At 57.4% G+C, this 15,168-nt stretch overlaps 1 protein-coding gene across 2 annotated transcripts in view; it reads left to right on the plus strand.

Annotated features, from left to right (window-relative positions):
* Positions 1-7,973: 7,973 nt before the first annotated feature.
* Positions 7,974-15,168, plus strand: part of COL6A2 (collagen type VI alpha 2 chain) — a 32,574-nt gene continuing 25,379 nt past the window's right edge. For both annotated transcript variants that reach the window (XM_038581693.1, XM_038581694.1), the window contains exon 1: positions 7,974-8,106. The gene's annotated coding sequence lies outside the window, so the exon portion shown is untranslated. The remainder of the gene's footprint in view (positions 8,107-15,168) is intronic.

Here is a 15,168-nt window from a genome sequence, read left to right on the forward strand (position 1 = left end):
TAAACCCCCCTCCCACCCAAAAAAAGACAAATACATAAAGGTGAGAAGCAGACTAGTGGTTTCCCGAGATGGAGGGTAGGAAAGGGGCTTAACTGCAAGGGGCATGAGGGGTCTCATGGGGTGATGAAAAAGTTCTACAACCAATTAATGATCATACTATTTAGTAAATTTACCAGAAATTATTGAATTGCACACCTGAATGGGATGAATTTTGCTACGCAAAACATACCTCAAATAAATCAGTTTTTAAAAAGAATAGCATGGGGCGCCCCGGGGGCTCAGTCAGAGAAGTGTCGGACTCGTGATTTTGGTTCAGGTCATGATCTGAGGGTCATGGGGTCAAGTCCCACACTTGAGCTCAGAGGGGAGTCTGCTGGAGATTCTCCGTCTCCTTCCCCTCTGCTCCTCCCCTGCTCACGAGCGTGTGTGCTCTCTCACTCTCTCGCTCTCTCAAATACATAAATAAAATCTTTTTTTAAAAAATCATGGCTTTTGCCATCTCTCAGTGGTGGAGAAACAACACCTACAATTCAAGATCCTCCACGGAACAAGAGCCCCGGTTAAACATAAATACCCCAGACTCAACTGGGTCCCTTGGAAAGTCATGTTTCAGGAGTAAGGAAGAACTGAAAATGGCTCAGTCTCCACAGAGATAAACCTAGATTTGAATCGTATCAACCCTTGGTTGGGAAAAGGCAATCTGTCCCTATACTACCCACCAAAATAAAATTAAATCTGATTTTTTAAAAAGATAACATGAAGGAGGACCTCTACAGTCTTTCATGCATAATGTCCAGCATTTAATAAAGAGCACCAGGCTGGTCAAGAGACGGACCACACGACTCTACAGGAAAAAACAAAGAGAAACAGCCCCACAGGTGCCCTGATTTTGGAGTTATCAGTTACAGACTTGAAAGTAAATGCGATTAATATCTCAAGAAAGTGGAAAATGAGGGAGACAACTGAATAAGAGAACTGCAATCTATAGTCGAAGAGAAAAATGGAAATTCTAAAACTAAAAAATGCAATAATTGATAGTTAAAATTCAATAGATTGGGGTTACCAGCAGATTAAACAAAGCGGAAGAGAGGATACGTTAATTGGAAAATAGGTCAATAGAAAATGTGCAAGACTGAAGGACAAATTAAAAACAGGCATCAAATCAGAGAAGAGCATAAGCTCTATGTGGGGCTTTTTGAAAATGTCTGACTTACGTGAAATTTTCACTTATGTGAAAATTAATAATGGAGCAGAGGCAGTATTTGTGGAGATTTTTCTAAAGGATTTTCTAAAACTGAGAAAAGATACGTTTCCACAGATTTGAAAGAGAAATCTACACGTGCCAAGCGGGATGGACGCAAAGAGCGCCACGCATAGGTGCATGGCAGCAAAACTTCTACAAGCCGAGGGTAACGGGGAATCTTAGAAGCACCTGGAGCAGAAAAGCATATTATCATCAGCGGAATGACTCAAAGACAGATTTTTCTATGACTCTGGAAGCCAGAAGACGATGACATGTCATCTGTGGAGCATCACAAGGAAACGACGGCTAAGATGGAACGCTCACCTAGGCAAACTCCCTCCAAAGCTGAAGGCTGGATAAAAAGCTGTTGAAACAGGTGAATACTAAAAAATAAAATAATAATAAAAATAAAAAAATAAACAGGTGAATACTGAAAAACGTATGGCCAGCAGACCCACACCAGGCCAAACAATAAGTGATGGAAAGTCTCCAAAATGGCCTTCGTGGCCCTGCCTCCTAGTATTCGAGACGTAGCGTGATCCCTTTGCTGCAGCGGGGCCGGACCCCGAGACTCACTTCCCACAAGCCGGTCATGGCAAAAGCAACAGGTCAGTCCTGAGGTCAGCTTACGAAAGACGGCTCGTCTCTCGGCAGGCCCCGCGTCCCTCCCTTGCCTCCTCTCACGGGCTCTTTCCCGCCCCTCTCTGAGCTCCCACGCGGCGGGGCCTGAGCGGCCGTGTTGTGCACAGGGAACTGTGGGAGGCCAACGTCTCCGGCCCCGGGAGCTGAGACCCTGCCGGGCCACGTGAGTGAGCTTGGAGGTGAGCCCCCCGTCAGACGACGCCGGGTAGGCTGAGCGAGAAGTCCGCTCTTCTCCCCAGGCCCTGCGGTACCTTGTGACTTCTGAACAATGAACATGCGCTATCTGCTAAAAGAAAGAAAGAAGAAAAGAAAGAAAGAAAGAAAGAAAGAAAGAAAGAAAGAAAGAAAGAAAGAAGAAAGAAGAAAAAGAATAAGGAAGAATGAAGGCATGAATTCTAAGCAACGAAAGACAGAAAGCAAGAATAAAGAATAAAGACCGAAAGAAAGCACAACATACTAAGCCTCACAGACGCATCAACAGACGACTCAGCCAAACAGAAAGACTACCTACAGACAACGTCACTCCGCACAACTCCACCTTCGTTTCACCTCATCTGCCGGAAGTCCAACTCCCTCCCGACATACCGCATCGACGCTCACTCCCTCCCTCCTCCTCCTCCCTCCCTCTCCCATCCGCCGCGCCTCCTCCCTCCCGCCCTCCCTCCCCCCTCCTCCCTCTCCCTCCCCCCTCCCCTTCCTCCTCCTTCCTTCCTCCTTCCTTCCTCCTCCTCCTTCCTCCTCCCCCCTCCTCCCTCCCTCCCTCCCTCCCTCCCACCTCCCTCCCCCCTCCGCCCTCCCTCCCTCCCGCCGCCTCCCTCTCCCCCCTTTAAGGCCAACCGTGAATAAAATGTTACAATTAGTAAAAACTGAAAAGGCGAAGACAAGCGGCACAGTCTCGCAGGTGGCACAGTCCTCCCCTGCATCCGACGGAGACCCCGCTGCCTGCCCCAAGACGGGACAGTCCCAGACACCAGGACGTCCGCCCTCCGTCTCCCCCAAGGGTCTGGAGTGCGAGCGGGCAGCACGGTGACGAGCCTTACAGCCTTTACGAGACGCCGTTCGACCATCACCAATACGCCCCGTACCTCCGCCCGTGCGGCAGGACCCCCGGGGACACACTCAGTCCCTCCAGGATCCTGGCCCCTGCACTGGTCCGAGCTGCCCGGGGCCATGAAGCTGGGCGACGGTGGTGGTGGTGGAGCCGGTGGCACCGACTGTCCCCGCAGCTTTTCCCATCAAGAGCTGGAGTCCACGTCTCCACCCCTGGAGTCCTGGCTGACCTTCTGTCTTGTTTTGGCCAACAAACTGTGGCCAGCCGTGGTATCACCCCCGAGCCCAGATCTCAAGGGTCTGCGAGCTTCCGCTCTCATCGTGCTGCCATCCTGCCACCACGTGAGGGGACCGGCTTCCCCTTCCAAGCTCCGCCCAAAGTGTCAACCCACCAAGAAGGAGCAAATGAGACGGCTGTGGTTGAACCCATCAGGTGTGGGCGGTGATTCATCACAAACAGGTAACGGAGCAGGGGCGGTGGCAGGGGACACAGTGACGGGGAGGAGGACCCCTCTGCACCTCCTAAATCACCACGGAAACATCTCACAGGGTGATTTCTATGCGTGTTGCGACCCAGTGGGTTGCAAATGTCCGATGCTTCCGAAACGACACGCAGCCTCGAGAACCCAGAGAAGCCCGTGGCCTCTGCCCAGGAGGTTCGGCTGGGACTCGGGGGGCGCGATGGCCCCGCCGCCCGGAGCAGAGCCCCGAGAAGCCCTGGGGTGGGGCTCCCCGGGGTTGTCACGCCCAGGCCGGGCAGCCCCGGGGGCGTCGGTCGGTGGGGCCTTCCTGGGCCAGCAGGGGCCGGAGGCGAGTGACATTCTGGTGGCCACTTGGATGCAGGGAGGCGCGGTTGGAAAAGAGGAGCTTTGAATGAGGCGTAAATATTCTGAAACATTTTGTAAACGAGCTTCATGAGGTTTACATACGCGTGGAGGGGACAGAGGGGCGAGGACCCCTCCCTGGAGCGCTCCCCCCAGGCCGTGACCCCGGGACCCCCGCGCCCTAAGACTGTCCCCAGGTCAGGTGCGCAAGGGGGGCTCGGCAGGCATGACGCCGGGGTGCAGAACTCTCAGCCCGCCTCCGCTTTACCCGGAGCCACCATCTGCCCACAGCCCGGTGCCACAGGAAGTGGGCGCCCCGGGAGCACCACCGTCGCTGGCCGCAGCCCCTCCCGCCCGGCGCGCACCCCCACCCGCAGCACGCGGCCCCTGCAGGCCCTGGCGCGGCTCCCCGGGGATGAGGACAAGCTCTCCAGCGCCAGCATCGTCGCAAGCCCTCGGCTCAAGACCCGGAGGGACCGGAGGGACCCAGAGGGACCCGGAGGGACCTGGAAGGGATTATTGAAGCTAACGACGACGACGACGTAGCTTTGGCTTGAAAAAACAAACGCCCGCTCTCCATCACCTGCGGGAACACGCACCGTGACTCGCTGACTCCCACGTGCTGCCCGAGGCTTGGGGGGATTAAAAGATTTTGTTTGCTTATTTGAGAGACAGACAGCAGATGGAGCTCGAGCGGGGAGGGGAGGGGAGGGGGAGAAGCGGACTCCGCGGGGCAGGGGCGCAGGGGGCTCCAGCGGACTCGATCCCAGGACCCCGGGGTCATGACCTGAGCCGGAGGCGGCCGCTCAGCCGGCTGAGGCCCCCGGTGCCCCGGGACGGAGGGTTTTGTACCTTCTCATGTCCCTGGAGGAAGAGGAGGGCAGCTCGGGTGGAGGGGGGAGCCCCATGGGGGAGCAGAGGAAAACAGGCGTCTCCCAAGTGCATTTCTGAGGCCACAGAGCACAGCCCCAGCGTCCAGGACGGTCCCACGAGACCCACGGAGCGTGAGAAAGCCCCGGAGGGCCCTTCGGCTCAGAAGGTGCCCCCGAGGCCTGAGACGAGGCGGGCAGGGAAGGATCCCGGGGTGCGGCACCGCCTGGGGCTGGGGCTCTTTGCCTGGGGCCCCCACGTCTGTCCCGCGGTCACCGCCAGGCTCCCAGCACAGGCCTCCCCGTACACCCGACGGCCGCCTCCGCACAAGCTGGGTCGCAGCAGAGCTCGGGGTCTCATGACCTTGGCTGGGCTTCATCCCTGGACACGGGACCGAGGAGCCCCCAGGCTGCAGGGAGCGTCCACACCAACCTCTGTGGGCCTGGGCCGGGACAGCAGCGGGGCGAAGCCTGGGGACGCCTGGCCAGGGAAGGTGGCCTGGGCACGCCCCCCCCACCTCTGACCTCCGGCCCCTGGAGGCCCCCCCATGGCTGCAGCACCACCGAGACGGGCCCCAGGGGACACGCGGGGCGGGGGGCAGCACCAACACCGAGGGGGGACACGCGGGGAGGGGGGCCTAGCTCTCCAGGGGAGGGTCCGGGCCCGATGAGGAGCCAGAGGACCGGCCGCCAGCGGCTCCGGGGCGCCAGCAGATCAAGGGCAACAGACCCGCGGCCGACCAGCCGACCACCCGGAGGCCCAGAGCCAGCCACGGCTGGGCGGCCCTGTCGTCCCGCGGGGGGCCCCTGCCCGCTGCCCGAGCCCGGAGGGCACCTGGCGGGGCCTCAGCTGGTGAGTCCGACGGAACCGGAGGCCACGGCGGCACCAGGACTGGCGGGCTGTGTGCGGGGTCGCCCCGCAGACGGGAGGACACGGGCCCCCACCCCGGGGCCTGCCCGCCGCAGCAGGGGTCGCCTGGGGAAGGTGTCTTCAGCTCCCAGGCCTCTCCCTCCACAGCTGACGGCGACGGGGGCTTCTGGAGCTGCATCCGCAGCGTCTGGCACACGACACACTCCTTGGGAGGCGTCAGGCTGCTGTCCCATGAAGCCGTCGGTACCGCCTGGAGCGGCGAACGGGGACGGACCCTGCACAGAATGAGGCAGTGTCCCAGCCAGGCCCGAAGGGCCCTCCACAGGGTGCCTTTTCCCTCACGGAAACTTCCAGAACCTCTTGGTCCCAGCAGGGCTGCCTGCACCCAGCTTGGGCCTGCTGCATAGACAGAGGGGGACAGAGCAGTACTTCTAAGCGTGGAATTGCCGTCAGAACCCCAAAGTCCTACCAGGCCTGCGTAGGGGATACAACCTGCGGCCATCTGCCGTCCAGTCAATCCCAGGGGACTTTCCCCGCATGCCCTTGAGCACCAGGTCCCCAAGAGCTTCCCCGGAGCACGGAGTCTGGGCTCTCGCAGGGCTCGGCTCCCGCTCCCGGGTGCACGTGCGGCCAGGCGTCCAGCACACGAGCCTCGGCCCACCCCGCCGTCCGTGTGGTGTCCTGCTGGGGGGCCCAGGCCCCACTACCCTGCGGTAACCAGAATCCCAGGTGCCGGCAGCAGAGGAGGAGCCCCAGCGCTCTGCACACCCTCCAGGGCCTGGGCTCTCGGGTCTCTGGGCGCCCCCGCCCCGCATCCTCCAGGCCTCAAGCTTCAGGGAGGCAGTATGGTGTGTGGCCATCTGGGCCGCGGAGGGGGCAGCGTCACAGCCCCCTGGGCTCCCCCCCACCACGCCCACACCCACGCAGGCCGGAACCTGGGCACTCCAATGGCCAAGCACAGGAGTTAGGACAGCACCTGGGGGCCAGGGAAACGGGCACTGGGTGGTCTAGGGCGCCCCTGTCACCAACGCTTCAGCCGATCCCTTTTATTACCCGGCCTCGTAGAGCCCCCTCCAACGGGGAGGCCCTGGTGACACTCTGGGTCTGAATCCAGTCGCCTGTCGACCTGGCAGGTCTCCGGGGGAAGAGTCCATACTCGCTGCGGCATCGAGTACACACGGACACGCACGCACACCCTCCTCTGTGTCCTTGGCTCGGGGGACCCACTGCACACGGAAGGGCACCGTGGGGGAAGAAAGGAGTGGGCAGTACTGCCCGGGGCGGGGGGTGGACGGCAGTGGGGGCACGGAGGGGGCTCTGGGACCCAGGGGCAGCTGGGCGGCCACTTGCTGGGGCCAGGGCACTACTTGCAGGCCCTCGGGACACCGGAGCAGGGGTGGCCTGTCCCTCCTGGAACAGCCGGGGTCCATGACTGGGCTCCCTGAAACACAAAGATGCCCCCCTAGACCCCCACCCCCAGCTGCCTCATAGCCTGGCTGGTGGTGGGCCCTGGGTGCTCAGTGAGGGTACAGACGGGAAGTGGGAAGACCAGCCGGCCTGCGGGCAGGGAGGGCAGCACGGGGGCACCCGGGTGACCAACAGGCTTGGGAACTCTCTCCTGGGGGGCCTGCGGGGGGCACTAAGTCAGAGACTCACAGAACTGCTCCTCATAAGGGGGCTGCACCTCCCTGCTGTCCCAGAGCCCTGGGACCCCTGCCCAGCCCCGCCTGACCCTGGGCCCCCCACCCCCAACTCCTGCTCAGACAGGGGCCCTGCAGTGGCCTCAGGGCCCAGCCCCAGGCCCACCTGTGGAGTCCCTGCCAAGAGGGGCACCTCCCTGCACCCCTGGCCCCACACCACCCCAGGCTGGGCCTGTTGCCCCCGCCCTCTCCCAGCCTGCCCCTCAGCCTCGGGGGACAGTCTGCCCAGGGTGGTGGGAGCATCGCAGAGCAGGATGGAGCCAGGGGCGCTGGGGGGTGCTGGGGGGGCGCAGGGGGGGCGCTGGGGTCACTGAGGGGGCACAGGGGGATGTTGTGGGGGCGCAGGGGGGTGCTGGGGGGTGCTGGGGGCACAGGGGGGCGCAGAAGGGGCACAGGGGGCGCAGGGGACACAGGGGGGCGCAGGGGGAGTCCCGGCACCGCGGGGCTGTCCGGGTGCAGGGCAGGGTTCCGCACCTAGGCCCGGGCCCTGGGGACGGAGCAGGGGCAGGAGCAGGGGCGGCGGGGAGGGGGGGGGGCGGGGGGGGGCGGGACCCCAGGTGGGGCGGCGGGTGCGGTCCAGGGGGGCCCTGAGCCGCGGAGGGCGCTGCGGACCCGCTGGGCGGTGACACCCGAGGGGACGCGGCATCGCACCCCCGCCCCGGGCCCCGCGCCGCCCCTCCCCCTCCCCCCTCCCTCCCCCTCCCCCCTGCATTCCCGGGCTCCCGCCGCCCCCGCCCCCTCCGCGCCATCCGCGGGGCCGCAGCGCCTCCCGCCGTCCGCAGAGCCGGGGCCGTCGGGGCGCGGCCGGGCGGGAGGTATAAAGTGGGCGGCCCCGCGGCCCCTCCCTCCGCCCAGCGCTCGACCCAGCTCCGAGCTCCGCGGAGCCCACCGGCCGCTCCGAGGTCAGGTAAGCGCTCGCCGCCCGCCCCGACCCCCGAGCAGGGACCTCCTCCCCCCGGAGCTGGGACCCCCCCCGGAGCTGGGACACCCCCGGAGCTGGGATATCCCCGGAGCTGGGACCCCCCCCACCCCGGGAGCTGGGACTCCCCCCGGAGCTGGGACGCCCCCCCCGGAGCTGGGACCTCCCAGAGCTGCGACTCCCGCCCCGGAGCTGGGACCCCCCCCCCCCGGGAGCTGGGACTCCCCCCTGGAGCTGGGACCTCCCAGCCTCCCAGAGCTGCGACCCCCTCCCCTGGAGCTGGGACCTCCCAGAGCTGCGACCCCCCCCCCCCCGGAGCTAGGCCCCCCCCCCCCCCCGGGAGCTGGGACTCCCCCCTGGAGCTGGGACCTCCCAGAGCTGCGACCCCCTCCCCTGGAGCTGGGACCTCCCAGAGCTGGGACCCCCTCCCCCCGAGCTGGGACCCACCCCGGAGCTGGGACACCCCCCGGAGCTGGGACCTCCCAGAGCTGGGACCCCCCCCCCCGGGGCTGGGACATCCCCCCGGAGCTGGGACCTCCCCCCCCCCCCCCCCCCCCCCCCTGCCGAGCTGGGACTCCCCCCTGGAGCTGAGACCTCCGCGGAGCTGGGACCCCTTGCCCTGGAGCTGGGAAACCCCCCGTGGAGCTGGGACCTCCCCCCCGGAACTGGGACACCCCCCCCCCCCCCCCCCCCCCCCCGTGAAGCTGGGACCCCCGCCAGAGCTGGGACTCACCCCGGAACTGGGATCCCCCCAGAGCTGGGACCCCCTACCCCCGGTCAGCAAGGGCCCCACGGGGGGCAGGTCCAGGGCCTCTGTCCCAGCTCCTCATGGGCAGTCCTCAGGGGCCTCCAGGGCCAAGTTCACTGTCGCTGCTCCCTTTGTGGCCCCTTCTGGAGGGGGGGTGTCCTCCCTATAACCCTGGGCTCGGGCTCAGACCCTACAGCCGTGGGGCACTGGCTGGGACAGCTGGGGAGACCCAGCCATGGCCAAGGCCGGTGGTCAGCAAATACCCCAGGGGCTCAGTATGTGCAAGGGACCCCGCCGGCTCCTGGGGGGGCTCTGAGCCAGAGGCCACGCTCGGGGGGCGGGGAGCAGGGTCACCCACCCCGCAGGCAGGCCCAGCGCTTTCCCGTGGAGCTGGGCCCAGGGTGTCAGGGGCACCGGCCCTCCCTCGGGCCACAGAGAGGCTGTTCTCCTGGAAGGGGCACCCGTGGCCGGAGCGAGCTCTCCCGGTCACCCCCCACCCCACCCCGGGAACAGCAGGGCCGCACCCCACCCCTCTGAGGCCGCACATGCCTCCTGGGCATCCCCCCCCCTCCCAGCCACAGGGAGACAAGGAGGGGGCAGCAGGACTCTGCAGTGAAGCAGGAGCCCAGGCCGAGGCAGCCTGTGATGCCTCCCGGCTCGGCCACCCACCCTGGCGGGACTCCTCGCTCAGCTCGGCAGCACCCTGGGGCCCTGGGGTGGGGGCTCCCCCTGGACAGCTGAGCGCTGAGGCTGACGACAGCGCAGAAACAGCCGCCGGGCCCGACGTGGCCCATCCCGCCACGCCCACGGGGACGCCCCGGGCCCAGGAGAGGGGCTCCACTTGCAGTCTGTCACCCAGGCCGGGGAAGCTGCGCACCACACAGTGGGCATATTTTTCTGCCAGGAAAGGAGTTTGGGCCCAGAGATGATCTTACGTTTGTTTAACGGCAACAAAAAAGGCCTTTGGGGTGTATTCCCAGCCTCGTCACCCCGAGGCAGGAGGGCAGGGCCCGGCAGTGGCTGAGCCCCCAGCCTCGGTGACCGCCATCTCCCAGGCCATGCCGGGGCGGGTGGGCACAAGGGCCAGGCGTGTCCCCTCAGCAGGACTCAGGACTTGATGGGCGCTGGGCCCTTCCGCCACCATGAGGCTGCCACCCGCTGCTAGGAGGCCGCGAAGCCCGCAGCAGGGCTGGGGCCATGGTCGGGCGTGTCGTTGGGAGGCCACAGGGAAGGCAACGTGCAGGGACGGTGGGACCCGGGACCCTGGGCCACCTGGTCGGGCGGAGCTCCGGCCCCTGCACGGGGCAGTGCCTGCACTACAGGCCAGCAGGGCTGGCCCGGGGCTCCTGCGAGCTGTGGCAGCGGGGGGCCTTCAGCCGAGCCCCTGGGCCGGGCCGGGCCAGAGAAGGGGCGGCCAGGGCTGGGATGAGCAGCTCCCTTCTTTGGCATCTCTCGAACTTTGTGCAAAGCCACAGGGCATGGGGGAGACCCTGGTGTGGGGCACACCTGCAAGGAAGCAGGGGTCACGGGATGCTGCTCAGGGAACAGCACCTGGGGAACCCAGCCCCCCACCCCAGGGATGAGTGCTGGCACCCCCAGGGACGGGTGCAGGTGCCCTAGGGATGAGTGCTGGTGCCCCAGGGATGAGCATAGGTGCCCCAGGGACAAGTGCAGGTGCTCCAGGGACAGGTGCAGGTGCCCCAGGGACAGGTGCAGGTGCCCCAGGGACAAGTGCAGGTGCCCCAGGGTGGGTGCAGGTGCCCTAGGGATGAGTGCAGGTGCCCCAGGGTGGGTGCAGGTGCCCCAGGGACGAGTGCAGGTGCCCCAGGGTGGGTGCTGGCACCCAGGGGCGGGTGCAGGTGCCCCAGGGTAGGTGCTGGCACCCAGGGGCGGGTGCTGGCATGGCCATATCATAAAGCAGCACTCTGCACAGACTATCTGCACACCCTCCCGGGTGACCGAGGCCACCCCCACCCCCGTCAGCCTTGCTGTGGCCCATCGCAATGCTGAAATAAGCAAGTGGGGGTAGGATCGAGCTGCGAGGGGCCCCTGGTGCTGGGAGGGCGGACTCTGGGTCAGAAGCTCGGGAGAGGCCATGGCCTCCCTGCCTGGTGGTCAGAAGGCGCTGGCGTCCTGCACAGCGGGCGGTACTGCTGTTCGGTCCCGCGTGTTCTTCCTCGTGTGCCCGTGTCACAGATGAGGGGTGGGGTGCTGCTGGCCTGTCTGCACGTCCCCGGTCTTTGTGCATCAGTGGGTTTTGGTTACTGACCATTTGCCTGGTTATGATCTCCCCCGTGTTCCTAATAAGTGCTCAGTCGTGCCCAACCTGTAAGAACTTTTTTTTCCCGGTTTTTAAAAATTGTGGTAAAATACACATAATGTAAAATTTATTATGTTAACCATTTGTAAGTGTAGAGTTTAGTGGTATTGGGCACATTCATATTGTTGTGCTACTGTTACCTCCATTCATCTCGGAAATGCCTTTCATCTTGAAAAACTGAAACTCTATACCCGTTACACCCTAACTCCCCATTCCCTCTGCCCCGGGTCCCGGCAGCCTCACTCTACCTTCTATCCCTATGAGTTTTTTAGATATTCTAAGTATCTCATATAACTAGAATCATACAGCATTTGTCCTTTTGTCACTGGCATATTTCACTGAGCATAATGTCCTCAAGGCCCACCCATGTTGTGGCGGGTGTCAGAATGTCCTTTCTCCTTAAGGCTGAGTAATATGCCATTGAGTGGACGTGCACATTATGGTTCTCCATTCATCCGCCAGTGACCCTTGGATTCTTCCCTGTTTCACCTATTGTGGAAATCCCTAATGTGAACAATGAAGTTGGGTGCACAAATCTCCCTTTGAGACCCTGCTTTTAATTGGGGAAGGGGGTATGTAGCCAGACATGGGATTGCTAGATCATATTGTAATTTCATTTTTATCTTATTTTTTGAGGAACCACCGTACTGTTGTCCACAGAGATCCTACCATGTTACATTCCCACCAACGCTTCCAGATTCTCCACATCCTCCAACACTTGCTCTTTTCTGGAGTTTCTAAATATTAGCCATCCTAATAATGAATGTTAGGTGATATCCTTATAATTTTTTATTAGTATTTCTCTAATAATTAGTGATGCTGAGCATCTTTTTAGGTGTCCATTGGCCATTTATATGTCTTCTGTAGAGAAAGGTCCGCTTAAGTCCTTTGTCCATTTTTGAACCAAGTTTTTGTTGTTGAGTTCCAGCAGTTCTCTATATAGCCCAGATTCTAATCCCCGATCACATCTGTCATTTGCAGAGACCTTCTCCCATTCTGTAGGGCTGCCTTTTGACTCTGTGGATAGTGTCTGTTCGTACACAAGATGTTTTGTTTATCATAAAGTTCAATTTGCCCATTTTTTCTTTAGTTGCTTGTGCTTTTGGTGTCATGTCCATTAAATCATTGTCCTCTGCAATGTTGTGAGTATTTCACCTTACCCTTCTTCTAAAGGCTTTATATTTAGGTCTTACGTTTAGATCATGGATCCACTTTGAGTTCATCTTTGTGTATGGTGTGAGGTAAGGGTCCAACTTCATTCTTCTGCTTGTGGATATCCAGTTTTCACCGCATCATTTGTTTAAAAAAACTGTCTTTCCGCCAATGAATGATCATGACTCCTTTGTTGAAAAGTACTTGAATGCATATGCAAGAGTTTATTTCTAGGCTCTGTTCCATTCCCCTGGTCTGTATGTCTGTCTTCACGCTAGTACCACACTATTTTCATTACTATAGCTCTGCAGTACATTTTGAAATCAGGAAGTGTGAGTCCTCCGGCTTTGGTCTTCTCTTTAAGAATTGTTTATGCTACTCGGGGTCTCTTGACCTTCCTTCTGAGTTTTAGAATGGCTTTTTCTATTTCGGCAAAAATCGTCTTCGGGATTTTCATAGGGATTGAATTAAATATGTAAATCACACTGAGTGGCATTGACGTGCTAATATTGTCTTCCAATCCATGAACATGGACTATCTTTCCATTTGTTTATATCTTCTCTAATTCTTCTCAAAAAGGTTTTATAGTTTTCAGTGAATAAGTCTTTTACCTCCTTGGTAAAGGTAATTCCTAAATATTTCACTCTTCTAATGCTGATGTAATGGAATTGCTTTGCGTTGTTCATTGTTAGTATATAGAAATGCAATGGATATTTGTGTGTTGACTTTTATTCTACTACTTTGCTCAGTTCGTTTACTCTAACAGCTCCTATTGTGGAATCTTTAGGGTTTTCTACATATAAGATAGTATCATCTGTGAACAGTGATAATTTACTTCTTCTTTTCATGTTTGAGTGCCTCTTATGTCTTTTTATTGCCTAATTGTTCTGGCTAGGACTTCCAATACCGTGTTGAATAAAGGGGTGAAAGTAGGCATCTTTGCTTTGTTCCTGATCTTAGAAGAAACACCTTCAGTCTCTCACCATTGAGTATGATGTTTGCTGTGGAATTTTCATATATGAAAATTATATTTATTATATTGTGATGGGTTATTTCTATTCCTAGTTTTGGGTTTTTATTATGAAAGGTTGTCAAATTTTATCAAAAGATTTTTCTGCATTGAGATGATCACGTGGGTTATATTACATTGATTGATTTTCGTATGTTGCATCATCTTTGCCACTTACTCATGGTGTTTAATCCTTTTACTATCCTATTGAATTCTGTTTGCTAATATTTTGTTGAAGATTTTTGTGTCATTGTTCAATAGAAATATTAGTCTGTAGTTTCTTTTCTTATAGTGTCTTTGTCTGACTTTGGTATCAGGGTAATGCTGACATCATAGAACGAGTAATGGAGTATTACCTTCTCTTCAACTTGTTTTAAAAAGTTTGAGAAGTTTTGATGTTAGTTTTTGGAATGTTTGGTAGAATTCACAAGTAAAGCCATCAGATTTAGGGGGTTTGTTTGTTTGTTTGTTTTTGTCAGAAGATTTTCTGTTACTGATTCAATCTCCTTGCTCGTTATAGATCTGTTCAGAATTTCTATTCCTTCGTGGTTTGGAGGTTTTGTGTTTCTAGGAATTTGTTCCCTTTCACCTGGGTTATCTAGCTTGTTGGTGTACAGTTGTTTATGGTTCTCTCTTATAATCCTTTCCATTTCCTCTCCTCTGTGGAATCAATAGTAATGTGCCTGTGGTAATTTCTGATTTTAGTGATTTCAGTCTTCTTTTTTTTCTTAGTTCATCTAAGTTTTGTCAATATTGTTGATCTTTTTGAAAAACCAGTTTTTGGTTTCATTGTTTTCTCTATTGTTTTTCTGTCATCTATCTCATGTAACTCTGCTCTACCCTGTATTATTTCCTTCATTCTCCTTTGGGTTTCATTTGTTCTTCTTCATCCAGTTCCTTAAGCTTTGCAGTTGGGTTATTGACTTGAGCTCCTCTTTGTTGTTGTGGTTTTTTTTCTTAATTTAAAAAAATTAAAATTTGTTTATTTGAGAGAGAGAGAAAATGTGCATCCTGCACCAGTGCATGAGCAGGGGGAGGGAACTCGGGGCTCTATCTCACAACTCTGAGGTCATGACCTGAGCTGAAATCAGGTGTCAGACTCCCACTGACTGAGCCACCCTAGAGCCCCTGACCTCTTTCTTGTTTTTATATGAAAACATGTATAGTTGCAAATTTCTTCCTAAGCATTGCTTTCACTCTTTTCCATACATCCTGGTGTGTTTTGTTTTCATTTTTATTGGCCCCTGAGTATTTTCATATTTCCCTTCTGATTTATTCTTTGATCTACTAGTTGTTTAAAAGTGAGTTGTTTAATTCCCACAGTTTTGTGAATTTTTCTGGTTTTCCTTCTGTTATTGACTTCTAATATCATCCTATTGTGATCAGAGGAAATACTTTCTATGATATTTTTTTCTTGAACCCATGTTTCACCTTCTCCCATTACTGCAAGTCCTTCCCTTCCTCCTCTAGCAGAATTTACTTCCAGGACATTTAAAGTGTTGGCACTTTTTTCCCTATTCACTTTTTTCCTTCTTCCTTTCCTTTCCTTTCCTTTCCTTTCCTTTCCTTTCCTTTCCTTTCCTTTCCAGCCAGACATTGAAGACTAGGACATTCTAATGCAATTGCATATACAGGGGAAATTTGACAGGCATTGCACATGTTTGAGGAAGTCGTATGCTCAGGAAACACCTGAGAATACCTTATACTTAGACTTCAGGCTCATCCTTGGCACAGAGACAGCCTACAACAATAAAATAACTAAATAAACAAACAGCAAGCCCTGGAGAAGAATCTGATTTCCAGACATACCACATTATTAGA

Source organism: Canis lupus, chromosome 31 (genome assembly GCF_011100685.1).
Source record: "Canis lupus familiaris isolate Mischka breed German Shepherd chromosome 31, alternate assembly UU_Cfam_GSD_1.0, whole genome shotgun sequence".
Classification (NCBI taxonomy): Eukaryota; Metazoa; Chordata; class Mammalia; order Carnivora; family Canidae; genus Canis; species Canis lupus.